Source organism: Leptonychotes weddellii, chromosome 9 (assembly GCF_054177405.1).
Source record: "Leptonychotes weddellii isolate Sample4059 chromosome 9, ASM5417740v2, whole genome shotgun sequence".
Lineage (NCBI taxonomy): Eukaryota > Metazoa > Chordata > Mammalia > Carnivora > Phocidae > Leptonychotes > Leptonychotes weddellii.
This window is the reverse complement of record NC_138377.1, coordinates 102,497,758-102,508,951: the sequence shown is the minus strand read 5'-3', so window position 1 is coordinate 102,508,951 and position 11,194 is coordinate 102,497,758. Positions and strand designations below refer to the sequence as shown.

Here is an 11,194-nt window from a genome sequence, read left to right as displayed (position 1 = left end):
GAGGTCATATGATACATGTCTTTCTCTGATTGACTTATTTCGCTCAACATAATACCCTCCAGTTCCATCCACATCGTTGCAAATGGCAAGATCTCATTCCTTTTGATGGCTGCATAATATTCCATTGTATATATATACCACATCAGAAGGTGACTTTTAAGGGGAACACATTTCACAACTAGCTCAGATTATGAAAATAAACTTTATCAAAAAGGAGCAATGCAGACCAATGTAATGTTTGCTAACATTGAGGCATATGTCAATATAAAACCCAGAACTGGCATACTATTCATATAAAACCCACTTACATCCATTTTTAAAATGGATATACTGGTTAGGTCACATAGCAATGGTTAACATCTTCTATCATTGTCAAATGCAATGCATACTGAAAAAATTAAACAGTTGGCAAATGAAATGGAAAGGAGATCAAGTTGCATTCTTTCCAAAACCTGCCCCTTTACATAGAGTTAACTGAAGGAGCAAGGACTCAAAATCTATGCTACCAACCAAAGCTCTGAGGGTCAAAAATTATATTTTATAGAATTGTCACTTTCCTCACCAACACCAATAAATAAGTTATTAACTCTACCCTTTTGGCATAATAAAGTCATTTCGATAGAACTAAAAGTGCTACAGTTTCAATGTCAACTCTTTTGAAGATAAACGCTGCTGCTCTACCTCAGAATTCAAATTGCTGCAGCAGGTCAGTAGTCTGCTCTATTGTGTTGACACACTTAACTCATTTTATAAACCTAGATTTGTTTCTCTTCTATAATCCTCGAAAAAAATATTTATGGGAAGGCAATTTCATTTTGCTAGGCTGACAGAGACAGTCCCTTGGAGAAGGGGCCAACTCAAGCAGGTCTGAAGCAGCTGTTAGGAGCCAATTTTCCTACCTGTTAATTGCAGTTGTGACTAGAATGCACCAGCTCACACACCCACCTGGCAAGCAGTAGATAAACTGAAACAGTCACAACTCAAGAGTTTGAAAACTAGAAGGCTCTTTCCCCCTTCCTATGAAGAATTCAACTAGGAAATAAAACAGTAAAGGAAGACAAAAATGTCAAAAATACATAAACATTAATTGGACCTTCCTGACTACCAAAAAAAAAAAAAAAAGAATTTTATAAATAGCTAAGAGAAAAAGTATGCATTCATTTGGTCATTCAACAAGTATTTACTGGAATTCCTACTGTGGCAGACACTGTTCTTAGGTGCTAGCAATATAGGAGTGAACAATGTCCCTGTCCCCATCAGAGAAGATAAAAGAGGAATAAATAACTCTCGATCAATCATTAGGTGTGAAGAAGAAAATAAAACACGGCCATGTAATAAAGACTGTTGGAGGAGTGCTTATTTATAGTGAGTTGTCAAGGGAAACCTCTTTGAAGAAGGGACATTTACACTGAGACTTAAATGTCAAGGAGGATAAAGCCAAGCAACAGTCTGAGGGAAGCCCATTCGCCACAGAGGGACAAACAGGAGAAGACCCTGAAGCTGGAATGAACTTGGTATATTCACAGAACAGAAAAGAGGCCAAGGTGGCTCGTGTTTCGTGAACAGGGTTAAGAATGGCAGCAGGTAGGTTCCCTCAAAGTGCCACCATTTCAAAGTCATCAGTTGGAAAGATTAAAATAAAAACTGTGACCATTGAGCTACTCATGGGAACTCACTTTTGGACTAGTAATGACCGCCAAGAAACTTTCAACAGAAAAAAGAGAAACATGAATTAAAGAAATGTCGCAAGAGCAGTGGTTTCTGAATCAGGAAAGATCAGCACTAGAGTCCTGGCTGAACCAGTGCTGTCAATCACCCCCAAATCAACAGCGTTCTAAATAAGATCAATGTCTAGGACTGGCATACCTGGACAAGGGGTATCTGAGCCTCATAAAGGAAGTATTAAAATGCAGAACTCATAAATGAACTCTAGGCAGAAATGAGTATTTCTGAATGTGCTTGTCCTAATCCCTGCCTGACCTACTCATTTCAGAGAGTCCAAGGATTTCTTTTTAAAATTTAAATGTAAAAACAGACACAATAAAACAACACCCTCCTAGAATAGAAATTCTTAGCAATTTTAGAAAATTTTGCCACATGTAATCATCTTCCTGGAATCACAAAATAAATTAGGATTTTAAAAAAGAGGGAAAAAAATTCAGTAAGTACTTAGTCACCTGTTTTTTTTCTCTAGCAAGCACAAAACAAGCCTTTAGGTTTAAAAGTATAACATTAAATGATGCTATATTTTAAAAATAAAATATACCTATTAAAATGGAACTAACTCATCTATTTGAAGGACAAACTATATTTTCTAGCATTGAAAGACTCTCAGATATACTGTACATGTTATATAATGCTAACCAGATTTTTTGTAATGGTACTGTAATGTTGAAATTCCCAAACTATGCTTACTGCTATTGAATAGATGCATTTTTTTTCCACAGAAGCATTTTGGTAAGGTTCTAACTATTCACCTAAAAAAAAAAAAAAATAGGAAAACAATGGAGATCAAAAGCTTGCTTTAGGTGAAGTATGTGGCAATATGCCCTCACATAAGCTGCATGCTTAATTTTTAATAAAAAAGAACACTGGCATCAGAGACTACAATCCCACTTCTATCACTTCCTGAACCTCAGTCTTCCTCATCAGTAAAATGAGGCTACTACCATCTACTCTCACAAACGAAAGATTAAATAAAATGTAATAGGTGAAGATTAATGCATTCCAGTCTTAGTAGTAGTAATCATCGTATCAGTAGAGAGAATAGAGCAAATATATGTTTAAAAAAAAGACAATCATAAATTACAGGTTATAAGAGCTAACCACAATGTAAATAATACTGCTGGAGTTGAATATACAGGCCAAATTCCTGCTTTACCTATAAAGAAACAAAAACTCAGAGAATTTAAGTGACAAGCCCCAAGTCAAAAAGCAGGCAGAAAAGGGGCTAAAATCTTGTTTAAACTCCTAAATGGGGTGTACATTTACAGAGCACTTTCACATATTGAAGACCCAACTGATCTTCACTATGAAATAGCTAATTTGACTGCTGAAAAAGCCCAAGGCTTACCAAAGATAGCCAGCTAGTAGTTCGTAATGGAACCACAAGTAAAACCTAGGACACTGAATACTGCTTCTCTTTTTTTTTTTAAGATTTTATTTATTTATTTGAGAGAGAGAGAGGGAGGGAGGGAGAGCACAGAGGGAGCAGGAGAGGGAGAAGCAGGCTCCCCGAGGAGCAGAGAGGCCAACGTGGGGCTTGATCCCAGGACTCTGGGATCATGACCTGAGCTAAGGCAGACGCTTAACTGGCTGAGCCACCCAGGTGCCCCTGAATACTGCTTCTCTTAAAATAGAGATTGAAAATCTTTCTCACGGGGCACCTGGGTGGCTCAGTCGTTGAGCATCTGCCTTCAGCTCGGGTCAGGATCCCAGTGTCCTGGGATCGAGCCCCGCATCGGGCTCCTGGCTCCGCGGGAAGCCTGCTTCCCCCTCTCCAACTCCCCCTGCTTGTGTTCCCTCTCTCACTGTGTCTCTCTCTGTCAAATAAATAAATAAAATCTTAAAAAAAAAAAAAGAAAATCTTTCTCACTCAAAACTTGACTTATACAAAAAAAAAAAAGTATGCCTTAGCAAGCAATCACATTTTTTACTTCAGGTAATAATTATTATTTTTTTAAGGTTTTATTTATTTATTTGACAGAGAGAGAGGGAAAGAGATAGCAAGCACAAGCAGGGAAAGTGGCAGAGGGAGAGGGAGAAGCAGGCTCCCCACCGAGCAGGGAACCCAAGGTGGGGCTCGATCCCAGAACCCTGGGATCATGATCTGACCCAAAGGCAAACGCTTAATGACTGAGCCACCCAAGTGCCCCAATTCAGGTAATAATTATTTTTAAAGTCATACCATAAAGGCATAAATGTTTGCATTCTGTATTTAATAGAATCAGTCAGCTTCTTAACATTAAAATTCTCACATCAAAGACAAGTCTTTTGATATATTCCCAAATTAAAGACTCTACTGATACTAGCTTAATGTAAGGTAGCAAGGATTATTTTTATTGTTTATTCACAGATTATTTTTACAGAACAGCTGGGTTAGTGAGTTGCTGAATATTTTATCATACTCAAGAAGTCTATTGTTTCTATCATTAATGACTCTAATAAACACATCCTTAAAAATTACCTCATCAATCCTTTACTTTCCTTCATGTAGGATTTTCAAGTTAACCCTTAGGTCAATCAGTTCTTGTACTTAAGTCAAGATGATTCATTTTCATAAATAATTATGTTACAAATACTGCATTATTATGCAGCTAAAGGGAGAGACAGACTGGGAAACTGATTAAAAGAAAAGGATTCATATGGAGATGAGCCAACTGAACAATACAGTAACTAAGTAACAGTCATATTTACATTACATTTTTCTGGATATCACTGAGAAAGTATACATCTGCTTTAAAAAAGATAAGCTTTGCAGCAAGATTTCTAGGTTTAACAAGAGGACATAACACAGCAATGTGGGAAGTCAGAGCTCGGCCATCATGATGGTTTTCAGATCATTTGTGCAAATACAGTGAGAGCATTTTCTCTATTCCAAAGAGGCCTCTGTCAAAAGTCACTTTCAAAGATATGAAAATGCAGGTCCACATGCATTAAAGTAATTTCTGAGTCTCGCAAATAATAATTGGCAATACTGTTGTTGAGCAGGTGAGAGCAGAAGAGAACCACTACATTAATACACAAATGAGCTGCAGCCACTCACATTCCTTTCACATGAATGAGAGAAGAATAAATATATAATTCAGGTGGAGATCAAGCACTCTTGAAACAGTCATGGCCAGAGAACACCATCTAATTAACTGCTTAGCTCAGTTATAAGACTTCACTTGGGCTCAGCAAGGACTGTCACTGAATAGAAGAGGGGGCACAGCCTAAAGGTAGCAAGTTGTCTGGTGAACTGAGACAGTGCATACACCATAAAGTACGCTGCTTGTCTGTTTTCTGCATTTGATAATAATGTAATGGTGAACTCTTTAGGTAAGCAAAATAATAAGTGAATGAGTGTGTTAGAAACTCAACTGGAGGGCGCCTGGGTGGCTCAGTTGGTTAAGCGACTGCTTTCGGCTCAGGTCATGATCCTGGAGTCCTGGGATCGAGTTCCGCATCGGGCTCCCTGCTCGGCAGGGAGCCTGCTTCTCCCTCTGACCCTCCCCCCTCTCATGTGCTCGCTCTCTCTCATTCTCTCTGTCTCAAATAAATAAATAAAATCTTTAAAAAAAAAAAAGAAACTCAACTGGAAAAAAAACCCAGCTTGTGACAAAGCACCCTATTCGATTTCTTACAGCTTCCTCAGCCACAGCTTTAAAAGAGCCATACAATTCAGAATGATCAAGCTGAAGCACCTTATAATAAAGACAGATAAATTCTGTATAACCCATTATTTTTGTATTAAAATTATCTAAAGATAATTTATAGTTGGCTATTACATAGCATAATCAATTATTGGAATACTTCATTCCTCACTTGCCTTGGACATGCAACAAGAGCTTACTATAAACATATTCTTCTATTCAGAGCAATTCACACTTAAAGTACTCTACTTATTACAATATACAGGGATGCCTGGGTGGCTCAGTTGGCTGAGCATCTGCCCCTTGATTCTGGCTCAGGTTTCATGATCTCAGGGTCTGGAGATTCAGCCCCACGCTCAGCAGGGAGTTTGCTTAAGATTCTCTCTCTTCCTCTTCCCTCTGCCCCTCCCCCTGCTCACTCGCGCGTGCTCACTCTCTCCCTCCATCTCTCAAATAAATTTAAAAACAACAACAATAATATTCATTCAATACACATTTATTAAGCACCTATTGGGTGCCAAGCACTTTTGGTGGAAATACCGGGAAACACCATGCTGAATTACATTAGCCCTTGCTTTTGGAGGTAGAGGGTATGGCTTACAGATGTGCAAATATTATATAACAAATGCTAAAACAGAAATGTGTACAAATCACAATGGAAATATAGAAATGGAAAGGACTTAATTCTTCTGAGGAAGTGAAAAAAAGCTTGTCAGACTACCTAATTTTTTCACTGTTACAAGGAGTTTGGTAGATATATTAGAGGTTGTTCACAAGGAAAGGGGAGCATGAAAGATCTACAGCCTGTGCAAAGTTGTATAGCTAGAAAAGAGTACTTGTTTGGCATGTAACAACATAGCCCTAAAATAAGTACAGATGAAAAAATAAGCGATCACCAGAATGGGAAACAAAGTATCTTCAATAAGGCAATTTAGGAAGTTTAGACTTTATCCCCATGAAAATGTGAAGCACTGAAAAGTTTCAAGCAAGGGGGATGCCTGGGTGGCTCAGGTGGTTAAAAGTCCAACTCCTGGTTTTGGCTCAGGTCATGATCTCAGGGTCTTGAGATCAGGCCCTACTCAGGCTCTGCACTCAGCACAGAGGGTCTACTTGTCCCTCTCCCTCTGCTCCTCCTCTCCCACCCACCTATCTGTCTCTCTTTCTCTCTCTCAAATAAATAAATAAATTTCTAAAAAATTTCAAGCAGGAATGTGATTGACTTTGGCTTTAGAAAAATCCTTCTGGCCATATGTTATATAATGATTTATAATGATTTGTATCATCTGAATGACCAAAATATATTTCTCAGAAATATTTGCTCTGCATCCATAGTTCCTGAAAACACTTCAGACCATAAAGGTGAAATAGATGTCTTATTATTAATGAAGGTGACTTCTGGACCAAGGGCACCCAAAGGGTAGGGATTTGTTGCCTGGAGGACCAACCATGTGATCAGAGTCTTGGAACTTTTACAATCACCCTCACTTCATCCCAGAGTGGGGAGGGGAGAGGGGCTGGAGTTTGAATCAACCAATGGTCAATGACTTAGTCAATCGTGACTATGTAATGAAGCCTCCATAAAAACCTGAGAGGACAGCATTTTTAGTCCTCCTTTTTAGAGAGCTTCCATGTTTGGGGGGGCCCAAATGTTGAAGCAGGCCCCCAAGTCCATGAGGACAGAAGCTCCTTTGTTAGGAACCTCACCTTAGGTAGCTCTTCATCTAGATATTGATTCATATCCTTTAATAAACTGGTAAATGTAAATAAGTGTTTCCCTGAGTTCTGTGAGCTGTGCTAGCAAATTAATTGAACCTAAAGAGGAGGTTGTTGTTGGAACCTACAATATGTAGCTGGTTGGTCAGGAGCACAGGTAAGAGCCTGGGGCTTGTGACTGGTGTCTGAAGTAGAGCGTGAGGGCAGTCTTGTAGGACTGAACCCTTAACCTGTGAAATCTGATGCTATCTTTGGGTAGACAGTGTCAGAATTGAGTTGAATTCTCAGAAATCCTACTCTGAGAATTGCTCGGTGTTGTGTGTTGGAACCCCTGCCTCCGACACTGAAATTGAATCTGGGAACCCTAAAAGACCATATACAACAAAAGGAAGGAATGATGTTGGAGCAATCAAGTTTGGTAGTTCTATTAAAAGATTATTAAGGGCACCTGGCTGGCTCAGTCAGAGAAGTATGTGACTCTTGATCTTGGGGCTGTGAGTGCAAGACCCACACTGGGTGTAGAGATAAATAAAAACTTAAAAAAAAAAAAGATTATTAAAATCATTACTACCCTTAGATGAAAGCAACAGATTTGGCCCTTAGGAGGCCACACCATTCTCTATGTAATGAGCAATGCAAAGGGCCAAGAGGAAGTGTCTTGCTGGGTCTGACCCACAGAGACCATTTTTCACCTATCTGGAACTCCAGAATGCCTAGTTCAAATGACTGAGTCCATTTCCAGGACAAGTCTTCATTCAGATGTGTGCACCCCTAGACCTGAAGGGTAGCTAACAGGTAGCTACTGAGAGAAGATGGGGGCTCTGGAGAGAGCCTGGACATTTTACCACAATAAAAAGGATATATATACATGTATATCTGCAATATTATATATGTAATGTATATTACATAATTTATATACTTCAAAATATTTTAATTGTGGTAAGATGCATATATATAACTATATATAAGTATATATATTTACATATTAGGATATAAGTACTAATATTAATAATATATATAGCTCTTCCTAGGCCGGCGCTCTCACCAAGGAGAAGGCCATGTTCAGTTCGAGCGCGAAGATCGTGATGCCCAATGGCGAGAAGCCGGACGAGTTCGAGTCCGGCATCTCCCAGGCTCTCCTTGAGTTGGAGATGAACTCCGACCTCAAAGCCCAGCTGAGGGAGCTGAATATCACGGCCGCCAAGGAAATTGAAGTTGGCGGTGGTCGGAAAGCTATTATCATCTTTGTTCCCGTTCCTCAGCTGAAATCTTTCCAGAAAATCCAAGTCCGGCTAGTGCGTGAATTGGAGAAAAAGTTCAGTGGGAAGCACGTTTGTTTTTACCGCTCAGAGGAGAATTCCGCCTAAGCCAACTCAAAAAAGCCGTACAAAAAATAAGCAAAAGCGTCCCAGGAGCCGCACTTTGACAGACCCGTGCACGACGCGATCCTGGAGGACTTGGTTTTCCCAAGTGAAATTGTGGGCAAGAGAATCTGTGTGAAACTGGATGGCAGCTGGCTGATCAAGGTTCATTTGGATAAAGCACAGCAGAACAACGTGGAACACAAGGTTGAAACTTTTTCTGGCGTCTATAAGAAGCTTACAGGCAAGGATGATAACTTTGAGTTCCTAGAGTTTCAGTTGTAAACAAAAATGATTAAATAAAACTTTCACAGTAAAAAAATAAATAATATATATATATCATGAATTAGCAATTTTATAACATACTCATGTATAAATGATTATTTGTGCCTAAAACCTAAGGTGTTTTTTTTTTTTTTTAAAGATTTTATTTATTTATTTGACAGAGAGATAGACAGAAGAGCACAAGCAGAGGGAGTGGCAGAGGGAGAGGGAGAAGCAGGCTTTGCACTGAGCAGGGAACCCGATGCGGGACTCGATCCCAGGACCCTGAGATCATGACCTGAGCCGAAGGCAGACGCTTAACCATCTGAGCCACCCAGGCGCCCAAACCTAAGGTTTTTTATGATTTATAGTACCAACTTGAAGTTTTAAAAATTTTATTGTTTCAAGAAGATCTGAAGTAATTCTTTAACAGGAAAAAAATATTTCTCCTATAAGATAGACCTACTAAATTCAGGATCAACTTACTAGAAAGTCAAAGCAATATGAAGATAGATATGCCAACCAGGTGTTGAAAACAGCTTGGTTTAAAAAAAAAAAAAATCATTTAGTAAAGGATCAATGTGTGGCCAAAAGCAGATATTTGTTATACACAAATGAGCTACTGTATTGCAGAGCTCTGCTCATTAGTGTACAGAGATGCATTACCCTCACATTAAATAAAGACTCAGTGAGCAAAACACTGTAGCAAGCATCTGTTGGCTAATGACAAAGAAAACGATGGACCCTTTGAGGCCAATTTCCATCCAGCTGTAAGCATGGAAGCAGCAAACGCATGCACTGCTTTTCAATATCACCCCCAAATAACCATGAAAAAGAAGCTCTTCGGCATTCATGTTACTCTGTGGCAAAAGCAATACAAGTATTAATTACGTATGCTAAACAAGATACTTAGAAAAAGTTAACCCTAAATAAGGAGAAGTCAAATATATAACTGCATTTTATTCTCATTCCACTTTTCTATCAATATCCATGGTCAGAATGGTCGAAAGAAGGCACTAAACAAAACTGTAAACTAGGCAAAGTTTGTCTTCTTATATCAGTTACTTTTTCCTGTCCCTGCTTTATTACCTTTTTTTCTCCCCACCCTATCCCCAATGTTCACATATTTCCCCCAGACCTCTGCTCTAATGTTCTCTGGGGCCTGCCTTGGCCTCCCTTGCCCCTGTGTTGAAATCTATCATACTTATATATAGTTCTCAGAATGTCATGTGACCTGGTAACAGCACCCACAAACATCTATAATTCCTTTAACTTGCTCCTCCCTCCCTAATGCTTTTATCTAACCTCAAGACCACACCCTCTCCTCCCTTCTCAGAAACCTTTTACATAGCCTTTATCTTTCCTATATATTCAACTTTCTCTCTTCACTAGTGTCTTTCTCTCAGTACATAAACATATTTAAGTCTCTATCTAAAAAGCAACAAAACCCTTAGCTTATTAAAAGGTAAATAAATGCTAGTATATGGAACTTACTCTATGGTGTCCTCCCCCTTATTCTCTGCCTTCCCCTCACCACATTCACTCCCCAGGCCACAGCAATGTGACCTCTGCTCACACCATTACATTAATCCAAGGGCTTTTCATCTAAAGGCTGGAGGGTCTGTGGATAGAACTCAGGAGACCTACGGACTTGGATGGGAAAATAAATTATTTCTTTATTTCCTCCAACCTCTAAAATTACTAATACTATATTTATTAAATTACTATAAGCCTGCCACTATACCTTGCAGTGTATCGTGTTAAAGAAACACGTAATACTTTATTACTATTAGTTTGGTAATAATACTTTAATATAAGGGTGCCTAGGTGGCTCAGGTCATGACTTCAGGGTCCTGGGATTGAGCCCTGTATCTAGCTTCCTGCTCAGCCGGGAGTCTGCTTCTCCCTCTTCCTCCCCTCCTCCCCCCAACTCGTGCTCTCTCGCTCTCTCTCAAACAAAAAAAAAAAAAAAAAAAAAACTTTAATATAATTGGCTTCCCTTGTAATTCTATGTATTTTATTTTATCCATCTGCAGCAGACTTTCCAAATATGCCACAAAAATACCTGCCACCCACACGCTCTTCTATGGTGTAAATTTGTGGCTCACCCACAAAGATGTGGAGTCTGATTCCCTTCTTATATCCAAGCTGGCATTTAACTTGCTTGTAACCAAAAGAGTGTGGTGAAGTGACAAGGAGTGACTTCCCAGGCTTGGTTAGGAAAAGTGATGCAGGTTCTGAGACTAGGTTTGGGGCGGTTTGCTAAACAGTGATAGTTTCCAGAACGGAATCTGGCACCTGGAACTGGAGTGCTGACATAATAAGAACATAAGACAGGTGACACCAGCTGTGGGATTGGGTAGTAGACACGAACAGGAAGGGCCACAAGGATCTCACAGCAAAAGCCTGATGAGCACTGAAGAGGCTACTGGAAAGGCCTTAAAGGAGAGGGAGTAAAACGTTATCAGAAGCTGGAGGAAAAAAGACCATCATGAAGGGGCA

The 11,194-nt window shown here is 39.4% G+C and overlaps 1 pseudogene; it reads left to right on the top strand.

The window, feature by feature from the left end:
- The first annotated feature begins 8,089 nt into the window (after nucleotides 1-8,089).
- LOC102738208 (small ribosomal subunit protein eS7 pseudogene) lies at nucleotides 8,090-8,751 on the top strand (annotated as a pseudogene).
- Nucleotides 8,752-11,194: the final 2,443 nt, after the last annotated feature.